This window comes from Phoenix dactylifera, chromosome 10, assembly GCF_009389715.1.
Source record: "Phoenix dactylifera cultivar Barhee BC4 chromosome 10, palm_55x_up_171113_PBpolish2nd_filt_p, whole genome shotgun sequence".
Taxonomy (NCBI): domain Eukaryota; kingdom Viridiplantae; phylum Streptophyta; class Magnoliopsida; order Arecales; family Arecaceae; genus Phoenix; species Phoenix dactylifera.
This window is the reverse complement of record NC_052401.1, coordinates 282,283-295,843: the sequence shown is the minus strand read 5'-3', so window position 1 is coordinate 295,843 and position 13,561 is coordinate 282,283.

Genomic DNA, 13,561 nt, shown 5'->3' with positions numbered 1-13,561 from the left:
GTGCTTAATTGTGTCTGTGCTGTTTACTTGTCTTCCCCTCCTAGTTTTTTCCTCCCCGGGTCCCTTTTATAGAGGGATTTTATGTTGCCCGGGAGGTGACAGGGAGTTTGTTCTCTTTTGTAATAATTGGGCACGATTTGGCCCATTAATGGCGTAGTGGAAAATAAGGCCGACTCAGACCGGAACCAGGGAGTTGTCACGGTCGATCGGACCTGTTGGAGTGGTTGAACCGCCGGCCGTGGTAGGCCCAAGGTCCATGGATGGTAAGCGCATTTATTACCGAATGAACCGGCGATCAGGGAGAGCCATACGCTTTGATGGTTCAGTGATCCGGAGATCGTCTTGAGCCGTGTTCATTAAATGACTGAGCGCATCGGAGACTTGAGGGGGTCTCATGCATTAATGGCAGGTCGTGCCAAATACCTGCGGAGATCTTATGCCTTGACGGCTTGGAGATAGCGGCAGGTTGTAGTGGAGTTGTCAGGTCCCTCAGGGGGTTAGGCAGGAGTTGAACATTTGGTCAAGGCAATCGGCTCGGCAGGGGTGCCGAGCCGAGCTGGTCGCCCAATGGGGCGCCCTGTGGCGGGGTTGCTTCTAATGCTTCTGGTCGGCGCCCTTTGGTCGAGCGCCTTCTAGCCGAGCGCCTTTATTTCGCGCTCTTTCCTCTCTGGTCAGCGCCTTCTAATCGAGCGCTTTTCTGGTCGGCGTCCTCTGGTAGGCTCTCTTGGGCCGAGCATCTTTTCGGATCGGCGCTCTCCAGCCGAGCACCCCTCTGGTTGGTGCTCTTTGGTCGGCACTCTTTGGCCGAGCGCCTTTTCGGTCGGCGCTTTTTGGCCGAGCGCCTCCGTGGCGGTATGACTTGGGGTTTTTCCCCCAACACTACCCCCCGACTTCCAAGTTCCAGTTGGCTACCAGCTGGAGCGCGGGAAGTAGCTTTAGTTGGGCCGTTACGAATTCCGAAAATTTTAATTTATTGCGCATTTTGAATTATCGGACGCTTCGAGATGCCTTTAATAGGCGGCGTCTCTTCTTTTCCGAAAATCCTCATTATTGGGACACCTTTTGCGAGGCGTCCTCGCGCCGTGGGCTCATGATGGGGCCGCACGATCCGATGGGGCGCTTCGGCGTTCGAAGCGTTAGCCCTAATTAAATGCGTCGTTCTGTCTTTTGGACCGACACGTGTGGTCATCTCAACGGGGTGCGGCTTTTCTTTTGCCGATCGGGGCCGTTGGGGAGGTTTATATAAACTCTCCCCTGGCCCTCCGTCCCCTTCCTATTGCCTTCTGCTTCTAGCTTTTCTTCCCCCAGCTTTTCACAGCCCGAAGTTCTTTTCTCCGGCGTCTTCCCCAGGTCGTCCTTTTTTCTTTCTTAATCCCTTTCTCTCAATGGGTTCTCTTCCCAGTGAGGTTGTATCTACCATGAGCGTCCTGGAGGTCGAAATGACCGAAGAGTGGTTTTTCCCTCTTCACGGGTTCCGCTTGGAGCCCGCCAGGCGAAGGGATCGGATAGTCGATCCTCCGGTAGGCCGGGTCGGAGTGCATCTGGAATCGCTCTGGGCCAACCTCCGATTTCCTCTCCACGGCTTCGTGAATGAGTTGCTGACGGTGTGCCAGTTGGTTCCGGCGCAACTCACTCCGAACGCCTGGAGGACAGTGGTCGGTTTCCTATCGCTGTGCTTACTGCAGGGGATTCCGACCTCTGTCAATGTTTTCCGGCGACTTTTTATCTTTAAGTCGAATCCGGGAGACGGAGAGTGGCTGTATATCGCCCTTCGGGCGGGTCGGCCACTTTTTCATGGTGCCCCCTCATCCATTCATGGCTGGAAGGAGAAATTCTTCTTCCTTGGTTCTGCACAGTCCTGGAAGTTTGACCCCAGGTGGGGACCGGCTCAGCTCAAGTCCATCAACAAACCCCCCAGACTTTCTGCACGTGAGCAGGGGATCCTCGACGCCATCCGCAGCCTCGGGGACGGCATCTTACTGAACGGCCTCATATGTGAGGACGCTTTGGTAAACGTGGGCTTGAGCTCGGCGCGTCCCCACGGTAAGGGTAATTACAAAGTGTATTTATTTCCTTACTGTTCTAATGTTCTAATCCTTTTTGCCTTTGCAGATATCGCAAAGATGGTGACGAAAAGCGAAGTCCTCTATGCTCGCTTCCAGAAGAGGGCCGCCGAGCTCTCGGGCGAGCCCGCCGAGCCGAGGAAGAAGCAGAAAGTCTCGGCGACCTCAGCGACCCCGGCGACAGCAGTGGCCGAGGCGGGTCCTTCTCGCCCTTCGCACTCTGAGGCTGGTCGGGGGGAGGGCGCGGATTCCAGGGGCTCGGGCTTCCGGGGAGCTTCGGCGGCGCTCCCATGCCCGACGCCCTTGGCGCAAATTCCTGGTCGGCAGGACGCTCCAGTTGCCGATCAGGAGAAGAGTTCCGCAGGTCCCGCGCTTGCGCGTCCTGCTCCAGTCGTGTGGCAGCCAGATCGGCCGCTTGCCCGACCCCAGCCCCCTAGCTCCGAGCCGGGGGGTAGTCAGGGAGCCTCGGGGTCGGCTCTGCCTAGGCCAGCCGATGCTGGCCCTCCGGGCCCATCGGGCTCGGAGGAGCGAGTGCCTCTGGCACTCAACTGGTCGGTGTTCGAGGGCGATTCAGCCCTCGAAAACCCTCGAGTGGCGCGCGAAGTTTTTCGGGTCGCGCTGCTCCCGGCCGACCGGGCCCTGATACAGTCCATGAGCTACAATGCTTTCATGGACTCTACCCGCTGCAACGCCGTCCGGGTATGTAAAATTTTTCATCTGTGTAATTTGTAAAATTTTTACTCGCAGCGCCTTATGTCTTTCTTTTCGTCTCTTTTACAGCATTTGCACGAGACGGAGATGCTGATGCACATCACCCACGACTATCGGGAGCGGGCCCGGAGGTATCAGCGTGGGTATGACGAGGCCCAGGCGAGGTACCTGGCCGCCGAGGCGAGGTACCAGGCCTCCGAGGCCGAACGTCAGGTGCTCCAGGAAAAAGTAGGAGCATCCGAGGAAAGGGTTCGAGCTCTCACCGCCGAGCTCGACGAAGAAAAGGGCGCGCATACGTTGGCGAGGTCCGAACTGCGCGCCGCGGAAGCTCGTCTGGCTGCCGCCGAGCTGGCGCTGGCCTCCCGCGAGCAGGAGGTGGAGAACGCCCGCCTTCGCCACTTAAAGCTCGAGCGGGGATTGAATAACCTCGAGCGGAAGGCCGCATATCATGAGGCTCGGGAGCTCGAGGCCCGGGAGCAAGCTCAGAATGCGGTGAGGCTCTTCCGCGAGTCGGAGGAGTTTCACGACCTCCTAGCAGAGGAGGGCGTGAATGGGCTAATCCAAGGCTTCCGGAATTTCCGCAATCAATTGCGGCGGCTCCTCCCGGATTTTGACGTGAACCTGCTCCAACCGGGAGCAGGGGTCGAGAGGGGTGATGCGGCCGAGGCGATCCCCGAAGTCACCGAGGTCGCCTCCGAGGTCGCTCCTGCTGCTGCCGAGGCCGCCGAAGAGGCCCCGATTGGCGAACCAGCTACTCCTAGTGCTGCTGGAGCCGAAGTAGTCGAGCTTGAGACTTGATGTAATTTTTGTTATTTTTTGTAAAGTCGGGATGGCCCCCCATACTTGTAGGGGCTAAACCCGAATTTTTGTACTTAGCCTACGGGCCTTTTTTGAAATGAATATACTTTCTTGGAAACTCGTCTGCTAAGTTTCTCTGCTCGGATCCATTTTAGGTTCCGAGGGTATGGGCTCTAGGGCCTCAGCTTTACCCGCCACAGGGTTTGGTTTTAGGTTCGGCTTGCTGAGCTCCATTACTCGGCCCTTCGACCAGTGGTATAGCAACGCTTGTGCTTAAGGGATTTGGGCTCGGAGAGTCTTTCCGAGCCTAGCCCAGATTTCGACCAAGCCCTAAAGCGGTCACTGGGACAACTTTTTAGCAAAGTTAGTAAACTTTGGGTCCGAGCCCCACATTGCCGGGGCGGGTCGGATTCTTTTCCAATGAATGGGTTGAATACTCGCCAGCTCGTGACGGGGATTCACCGGGCTTGTATAATTGTGCTGGTGTCGTGAGCACCCCTTCACCGAGGCGATTGAAAATGCTCCTCTGCTCGGTGTCCGTTCTTTGAGGACGTCGGCAGAGAGAAATCCAAAAGCAGAATAGATAATGTAAAAATATTAAATAAATGGGTACCTTGTACCGTGTGCGTCCTTGCGCCGAGGCGACTGAAGACGCTTCTCTGCTCGGACTCCGTTCTTTGGGGACGTCGGCAGAGAAATCCAAGAATAGAATAGACAATATAGACATTAATGTGGAAACATTAATTAAATGGGTACCTTGTACCGTGTGCGTCCTGGCGCCGAGGCGACTGAAGACGCTTCTCTGCTCGGACTCCGTTTTTTGGGGACGTCGGCAGAGAAATCCAAGAATAGAATAGACAATATAGACATTAATGTGGAAACATTAATTAAATGGGTACTGATAAGTGCTAAATAATGCATAAATTAATATCTTATTCATAGCACTTATCATTATTTTAATTCATATATTTTATAAATTCAACTAAAAAATGTGTTACCTTCATCATTGCATTTTAATAAATTATTAAAGGTAATTCAAGTTTTACTTATTTACTGATTGAGTCTAATATATGCAGGTTGAGTCAAGTTCATTAGGGATTATTCCTGGACCTAAACCACATGCACCCCGCAAATCAAGACCCTCTGATTCAGTCACCCAACTCTTTTCCCACATGATCCTATTTTAATAAAATTCCTTCGATCATTTGTCTCATAGATCTCAAAGCATACCATCTATCGTCGCACGGATCCCAAAGCTCAACCTATCTCCTCCAATCACACGTCCTCCCTCACGCCCGAGTTCATTTTCTGTTTTCCTTGTTAGAGCCGCAACCGTCACAATCCAACTCCCCTGTTTCCACAACAAAACCAAGCATAGCTCCCAGCTTCTCCCGCTAGATCCCCTCCATGTTGATTCTCCCACGCCCAGCCGAGATCTCCTCAACATCTTCATCTCCACCTCGTTGAAGCAACATCAGCTCATTCTTCCGGATTACTCGCACTTCTTCTTCGCGATTTGGCTTCATCTTCCCGAGTCTTCTCATCTTTATCCACCCAGCCGTCCCGTGCATCATCCAATACAACCACTTCCTCCCAACTTTCGTTACCAAACTTCATCCCAACTTCATCTACATCTTTCCAAGCTCTCAATAACGTCACCAGATCATCATCTCCCCTGTCCAAGATCCTCGTCCGCATCCTCATCCCATGTTTCATAACAGAACCAATCCCAGCCGAATCCTCTTCACCCGAATTCGTTCTAGAGAGCTCCCAAACATCCGCAGCCTTCCTCCCAGCTCACGAATCCGTCCGAGTTCATCCTTATCCCACGACCAACTAGGATTCAACGTCACTCTATCCAAGCTTCACGGAATAGAGCATCCTCTCCCGGATAAGCTCAAGTCCCAGCTGCCAGCCGCCCGCGTCTTGCATCACTCCCCTGTTCCGAGATCTTCTCACATAACCATCAAACAGACTCCCAGCTCTCATCTCATTCCGGATCAACTCCATTTTCATCCCACGTTATCCATAGCACGCCCGGAGATCAAGCAAGAATCTTTCAGCCTTATCCCGCTGCCGTTGATCCATCTTTATCTCAACTTGGAACAGGGGAGAGAGGGGGAGAAACGCAGCCTATAAAAGGCCCAGGCGTGAACCGAGAAGGCCATTCCTCCTTCCCCACCGGGGGGCATTCCCTCTTCCCCCACCGGGGGGGGGGGGGGCACTCCTTCTTCCCCATCGGGGGAGGTTCGGTTCCAACTCATCTCTTCTCAGGAGTTCCCACCGAAGTAAAAAAGAGAGAGAATAGTTTGAGGCATTGTGGGAAGGACTTCCCACGGAAAAAGAAATGCTAAGGGAGTTCCTACCGAGTCCAGTGAAGGTAGAAGACAGAGAAAGGAAGGAGATAGCCGTGATGGGAGTCTTCTACATCGCTGCTGCTACCCTCCGTACCATGAAAAGCTGATCTTCTCATTAGGGCTGGATGCAGCCCTAACAAAAGGGACACGGGTTTTATATTTTATTTTATATTCTTGGGGTTGTATGAACTTATTGTTTTTAATGGATATATTCTTTTGAATCATATTTAATTTCTGTGATTTTAAGTATGATGTTCGTACAACTGTTCTTCATGATCACTAGGTAAATATAAGATAGTCCATGCTTAGGGAAGATGCGATGTGCTGCCACCTTAGATTAGGGTAGACATTTCATGCCAACTGAAGATGGATTATGCCCAAATTACTTTTGTGAAATTTTATTCGAATGCTTATTAGGCTTGCAGCCAATTTGCATGTTTATCCAAGAATAAATTGAAAATATAATTAATCCTTGTTCCGATGTTAGTGGTGAATTCCATGCCCTAGGTTCCCCCAAACTGATTGTTTTAATTGCATTTCTTATTAAATTGCTTAGTTTAATAGTTTTCACAAATTCTCTTTTTCAAATATTTTTATTTTTAAAGAAAAACAACTGTACCCCAATCCCTGTGGATCGATACCCGTAATCACTATCCTATCAGATACGTGCTATTGCGTGGTCTTTAAAGTTGACTATCAATTTTTGGCGCCGTTGCCGGGGATTGGTAGCATAGTTGTTTTTCTTTTTATTTAAAAAATTTTCAAAAAAAAATCAAAAAATAAAAAAATAAAATAAAAATAGTTTCTATTTTTACTTTCCTTATCTCCTTCTCCTCTCTTACTAATTTTTGATTTTTCTTGGTATCATTTGATCAGGAACCAAAGAGGAAGTTTGGGACATTCAAAAAGGGAACTATTGGCAAAGGAATGCTGTAAAGGATTGCTTTAAAAATTGCTGGAAAAATTCCTCTTGGTAACATCTGAACCTTTCTTATTTAAATTTCCTTGTGTGGTGATTGTTTGATTTTAAATTCAGCAAAAGTGTGAATGCATGCTTGATACACATACACCAATTAATCTGCACATAGTAAGGGCAATCACCCCAGCAAGATAAGAACTGGATTTCATCACCAAATTCTTGCCCAAATTGGTGAATCAATTCTCACATAGCTATCACCTTAATTAAAATTAATTAGACGTTGGCCCCTAGGGACATTCGAGCTCAATAGGATGAAGATCACCGAAAGTTGCACCAATTTCGCTCTGTGGCTCAGTTGATGTCTAGGCAAGCTTTGTCCCAAGGGAGACAGTTCATCTGTTCGAGGCAAGTGGTTTTTAAGTGGGACCTTTGCAACGCATCGTAACCCCCCCACTTACCTGGGAGCTTACCTGGTCAATTAAGTCCATTAGACCGGATTGGAGGCTTAGGTGCTCTCTTCAAATCAGTTAGGAGCTGTCTAGTGATTTTAGGGCAAATACAAGGATTTGACGTGTTTTTCTTTTAGTGCATGCTTGACTTGACTGATCAGAAGAGTATAACTCCGTGCCCGACAATCAGTCTTCCACAAATTTTCTTCCTTGGAGAACCCCGCATGAACCCGGTATGATTTGATAAGGATGCACTGCGTCTGGCTGAAGACGTTAAACTTAGCGCTTGTTGGGAGGCAACCCAATTTTCATAGATTATTTTTGCACATTTTTTTGTCGTATTTTTTCAGAAGTCCTCATATTACTAATGCAATTAAGGTACAATATTTCTATCCTCCATATGCATCATATTTTTATCCAAAATAAAAATAATAATAAAAAAAATAAAAAAAATAATAATATAATATTATTCAAAAAAATTAAAAAAAAATAATACTTAAAAAAACATAGAGGACAATGTCTGATCTAGGTTGGGGGGTATAGGGTTCGAATTTTTGAAGGAATTTTTCGCATTTTCACATTTTTAAGTGAATTTCAAAAAAAAAAAAGTGAATTTCAAAAAAAAAAAACTAATTTCTAGGCCTTAGTGCTAACATGATAAACACACAAAGTATATAAAATCTAAAAAATCCAATGACTAGTCAGCAGTAAGTCAATTTGAGTTCTTCTTAAAAGTTCTTTTAGCGAGTTGTAAGATAATTTTTACTTTGGAATTTCACAACACACATGGCCTGCACTTCTAAGGGTTAGGTTCAACATTATGTTGTTAAGTCTGGTAGCAACCTTGAGTCCTGATGAATCATACCTATCTAATTCACTATTAAAAAAAAAAAAGAAGAAGTGAATTTAGTCAGGTACATCGAAAAGGGCTACCTATTGTCAAAGGTCAGCGGGCTTGCAATGATGAATCCGAGCATAGGTCCGTAGGGGAGTCTTGATGCCTAACACCTTATGCCATCTGGTGTGGGAGTGTTGACTGAATGCTCGTTACATGGAGAAATCATTACAAGAGTAAAGTGCGTAATAAATATAAAATAAAAAAATAAACAAAAAAAAATAAAAAAAAAGAAGAGAAAAAGAGAAAATAATATTGACCTTGAAAAAGACGATAGTGTGAAAGTCGTCGTTGTAAAAATTCGAGTAAACTGGAATATTACAGATAAAGCCCATGAGGTATTAAAGTAAACATCCACAACTCTCGAAATCCTGCAAGATAGGATGATTTTGAATCAGTGATTAGGTCTTATCTAACCAATTCTTGGAAACTACTAGCTTTAGCAGTATTTTGGAGAATCTAAAGCCTTAGCTTGTGTATGGTCCAGATATCACCGAGCATCCAAGTATAAATTAGCCTTACAACTCTCTAACGGAAAACTTAATAACTTCAACTTAAGTTGCATACTGACCTAGGATTTGGGCTGACTTAGTAATTAAAACTTTGTGTGCTTTTGAAATTATTGGCACTTATGCATTTGAAATTAGATTTTATTAAATAATAAAATAAATACTTTCGACAGCAGTTTGTGGGTATCTGAGCCGGAAACCCTCACGAGACAACTCGTCCACTAGGGCCACCTAGGGGTTTAAAGCCTTATTGCATACGGTAAATGCAATCGCGATTCCTGCGAAAGTGAGTTAGTTTTTTTTGCTTGAGGACTAGCAAAATGTAGGTTGGGGGGTGTGATAAGTGCTAAATAATGCATAAATTAATATCTTATTCATAGCACTTATCATTATTTTAATTCATATATTTTATAAATTCAACTAAAAAATGTGTTACCTTCATCATTGCATTTTAATAAATTATTAAAGGTAATTCAAGTTTTACTTATTTACTGATTGAGTCTAATATATGCAGGTTGAGTCAAGTTCATTAGGGATTATTCCTGGACCTAAACCACATGCACCCCGCAAATCAAGACCCTCTGATTCAGTCACCCAACTCTTTTCCCACATGATCCTATTTTAATAAAATTCCTTCGATCATTTGTCTCATAGATCTCAAAGCATACCATCTATCGTCGCACGGATCCCAAAGCTCAACCTATCTCCTCCAATCACACGTCCTCCCTCACGCCCGAGTTCATTTTCTGTTTTCCTTGTTAGAGCCGCAACCGTCACAATCCAACTCCCCTGTTTCCACAACAAAACCAAGCATAGCTCCCAGCTTCTCCCGCTAGATCCCCTCCATGTTGATTCTCCCACGCCCAGCCGAGATCTCCTCAACATCTTCATCTCCACCTCGTTGAAGCAACATCAGCTCATTCTTCCGGATTACTCGCACTTCTTCTTCGCGATTTGGCTTCATCTTCCCGAGTCTTCTCATCTTTATCCACCCAGCCGTCCCGTGCATCATCCAATACAACCACTTCCTCCCAACTTTCGTTACCAAACTTCATCCCAACTTCATCTACATCTTTCCAAGCTCTCAATAACGTCACCAGATCATCATCTCCCCTGTCCAAGATCCTCGTCCGCATCCTCATCCCATGTTTCATAACAGAACCAATCCCAGCCGAATCCTCTTCACCCGAATTCGTTCTAGAGAGCTCCCAAACATCCGCAGCCTTCCTCCCAGCTCACGAATCCGTCCGAGTTCATCCTTATCCCACGACCAACTAGGATTCAACGTCACTCTATCCAAGCTTCACGGAACAGAGCATCCTCTCCCGGATAAGCTCAAGTCCCAGCTGCCAGCCGCCCGCGTCTTGCATCACTCCCCTGTTCCGAGATCTTCTCACATAACCATCAAACAGACTCCCAGCTCTCATCTCATTCCGGATCAACTCCATTTTCATCCCACGTTATCCATAGCACGCCCGGAGATCAAGCAAGAATCTTTCAGCCTTATCCCGCTGCCGTTGATCCATCTTTATCTCAACTTGGAACAAGGGAGAGAGGGGGAGAAACGCAGCCTATAAAAGGCCCAGGCGTGAACCGAGAAGGCCATTCCTCCTTCCCCACCGGGGGGCATTCCCTCTTCCCCCACCGGGGGGGGGGGGGCACTCCTTCTTCCCCATCGGGGGAGGTTCGGTTCCAACTCATCTCTTCTCAGGAGTTCCCACCGAAGTAAAAAAGAGAGAGAATAGTTTGAGGCATTGTGGGAAGGACTTCCCACGGAAAAAGAAATGCTAAGGGAGTTCCTACCGAGTCCAGTGAAGGTAGAAGACAGAGAAAGGAAGGAGATAGCCGTGATGGGAGTCTTCTACATCGCTGCTGCTACCCTCCGTACCATGGAAAGCTGATCTTCTCACTAGGGCTGGATGCAGCCCTAACAAAAGGGACACGGGTTTTATATTTTATTTTATATTTTTGGGGTTGTATGAATTTATTGTTTTTAATGGATATATTCTTTTGAATCATATTTAATTTCTGTGATTTTAAGTATGATGTTCGTACAACTGTTCTTCATGATCACTAGGTAAATATAAGATAGTCCATGCTTAGGGAAGATGCGATGTGCTGCCACCTTAGATTAGGGTAGACATTTCATGCCAACTGAAGATGGATTATGCCCAAATTACTTTTGTGAAATTTTATTCGAATGCTTATTAGGCTTGTAGCCAATTTGCATGTTTATCCAAGAATAAATTGAAAATATAATTAATCCTTGTTCCGATGTTAGTGGTGAATTCCATGCCATAGGTTCCCCCAAACTGATTGTTTTAATTGCATTTCTTATTAAATTGCTTAGTTTAATAGTTTTCACAAATTCTCTTTTTCAAATATTTTTATTTTTAAAGAAAAACAACTGTACCCCAATCCCTGTGGATCGATACCCGTAATCACTATCCTACCAGATACGTGCTATTGCGTGGTCTTTAAAGTTGACTATCAGGTACCTTGTACCGTGTGCGTCCTGGCGCCGAGGCGACTGAAGACGCTTCTCTGCTCGGACTCCGTTTTTTGGGGACGTCGGCAGAGAAATCCAAGAATAGAATAGACAATATAGAGAGATTAATGTGGAAACATTAATTAAATGGGTACCTTGTACCGTGTGCGTCGTGGCGCCGAGGCGACTGAAGACGCTTCTCTGCTCGGACTCCGTTCTTTGGGGACGTCGGCAGAGAACGAGCCGAGCTCGTTAGCTGATGGAGCACGAGCCGAGCTCGTCGGTGGAAGTCGATGGAGAACGAGCCGAGCTCGTCTGGTCAGAAAGGACCGCAACTCATATCTCGACGTCTCGAGCTTCCCTATAACCGGGGCATCCCGACGTCTCGGGGCATCCTGACCGTGGCCAGGGTAGGAGAACGAGCCGAGCTCGTTGGCTGATGGAGCACGAGCCGAGCTCGTCGGTGGAAGTCGATGGAGAACGAGCCGAGCTCGTCTGGTCAGAGAGGACCACAACTCATATCTCGACGTCTCGAGCTTCCCTATAACCGGGGCATCCCGACGTCTCGGGGCATCCTGACCGTGGCCAGGGTAGGAGAACGAGCCGAGCTCGTTGGCTGATGGAGCACGAGCCGAGCTCGTCGGTGGAAGTCGATGGAGAACGAGCCGAGCTCGTCTGGTCAGAGAGGACCGCAACTCATATCTCGACGTCTCGAGCTTCCCTATAGCCGGGGCATCCCGACGTCTCGGGGCATCCTGACCGTGGCCGGGGTAGGAGAACGAGCCGAGCTCGTTGGCTGATGGAGCACGAGCCGAGCTCGTCGGTGGAAGTCGATGGAGAACGAGCCGAGCTCGTCTGGTCAGAGAGGACCGCAACTCATATCTCGACGTCTCGAGCTTCCCTATAGCCGGGGCATCCCGACGTCTCGGGGCATCCTGACCGTGGCCAGGGTAGGAGAACGAGCCGAGCTCGTTGGCTGATGGAGCACGAGCCGAGCTCGTCGGTGGAAGTCGATGGAGGACGAGCCGAGCTCGTCGGTCACTTAAGACCGTATCTCGACGTCTCGAGCCATCCCGACGGATCGGGGCATCTCGTTGTGACAGGGCATCCTGACCGTGGTCAGGGTAGGAGAACGAGCCGAGCTCGTTGGCCGATGGAGAGCGCATCACGAACCGTCTTCAGGGAGTCCACGTGGGTACTCTATCATCCCGAGATATCGGGGCATCCCAACCGTGGTCAGGGGAGGAGAAATAAACCTGGGATCATGAGATAACCAGGAAAATCGGTGACTTGAAATGAGTATGCAGATCATAAGTTTATTATGAAATGAAATCCACAGAATGAAATTCAATAGTTGAATAATGAGGGACCCCTTGGGGTTCCACTGGTGGTACACGCGGAGGTTTTCAGAGCTCCAGCTCCGCGGAATGGGAGTCCCATCTAGAGACTCCAATTTGTAAGTTCCGGGTCGGCGGATGCGCGTGACTCGGTATGGTCCTTCCCAGTTTGGGGCCAGCTTCCCTTGCTCAGTTGGTCGGGAGGCCTCAGCTCTTCTGAGGACAAGGTCCCCTGGTCTGAAAGATTTGACTTTGACCCTGGCGTTGTAGTACTGAGCTGTCTTTTGCTGGTACCTCGCCATACGAATTCGGGCGGCCTCCCTTGTTTCCTCGACTAAGTCAAGGTTACTTCTGAGCTGCAAAGAGTTGGAGCTGGCATCGTGATGCTCGACTCTTGGAGAAGGAATCCCAATCTCCAGTGGGATGACAGCCTCCGTCCCGTATGTCAGATTGAAGGGAGTCTCGCCGGTGGGGACGCGGAACGTGGTCCGGTAAGCCCACAGGACATTGTATAGGTCTTCGACCCATTGTCCTTTGGATTTGTCGAGCCTGGCTTTGAGACCCTGCAAAATAGTACGGTTTGTTACCTCGATTTCTCCATTCGTCTGAGGGTGCGCGACCGAGGTGAAGCGGTGGTCAATGCCAAGCTCGGAGCAGAATTCTCTGAAGTGAATGTTGTCGAACTGGCGACCGTTGTCAGAGATAAGGATGCGGGGAAGCCCGAATCTGCAGATAATGGACTTCCAGACGAAATCCCGCATCTGCTCGGTGAAGCCTTGCCGTTGTAGGGCTCCACCTGGGGCATCTTGAACCATAGCGGAACCGGTTCATCTTCGATCTCCGGGGAGAAGGGAGACTTCGTAGTGAACTCGAAGTCGCCGTCACGTCCTGATTTTCTCCCGTGGAGTGCCTGAATTTGGCGCTCCAGCTTCTCGACCTTCTTGTCGAGTTCGTCACTCTGGAAGATCGCTGCAGCGGTTCGTTCGAGCGCAGGTTGCCCTGGAACCGACTCAGCTTCTGAAGGCTGTGGCCAGC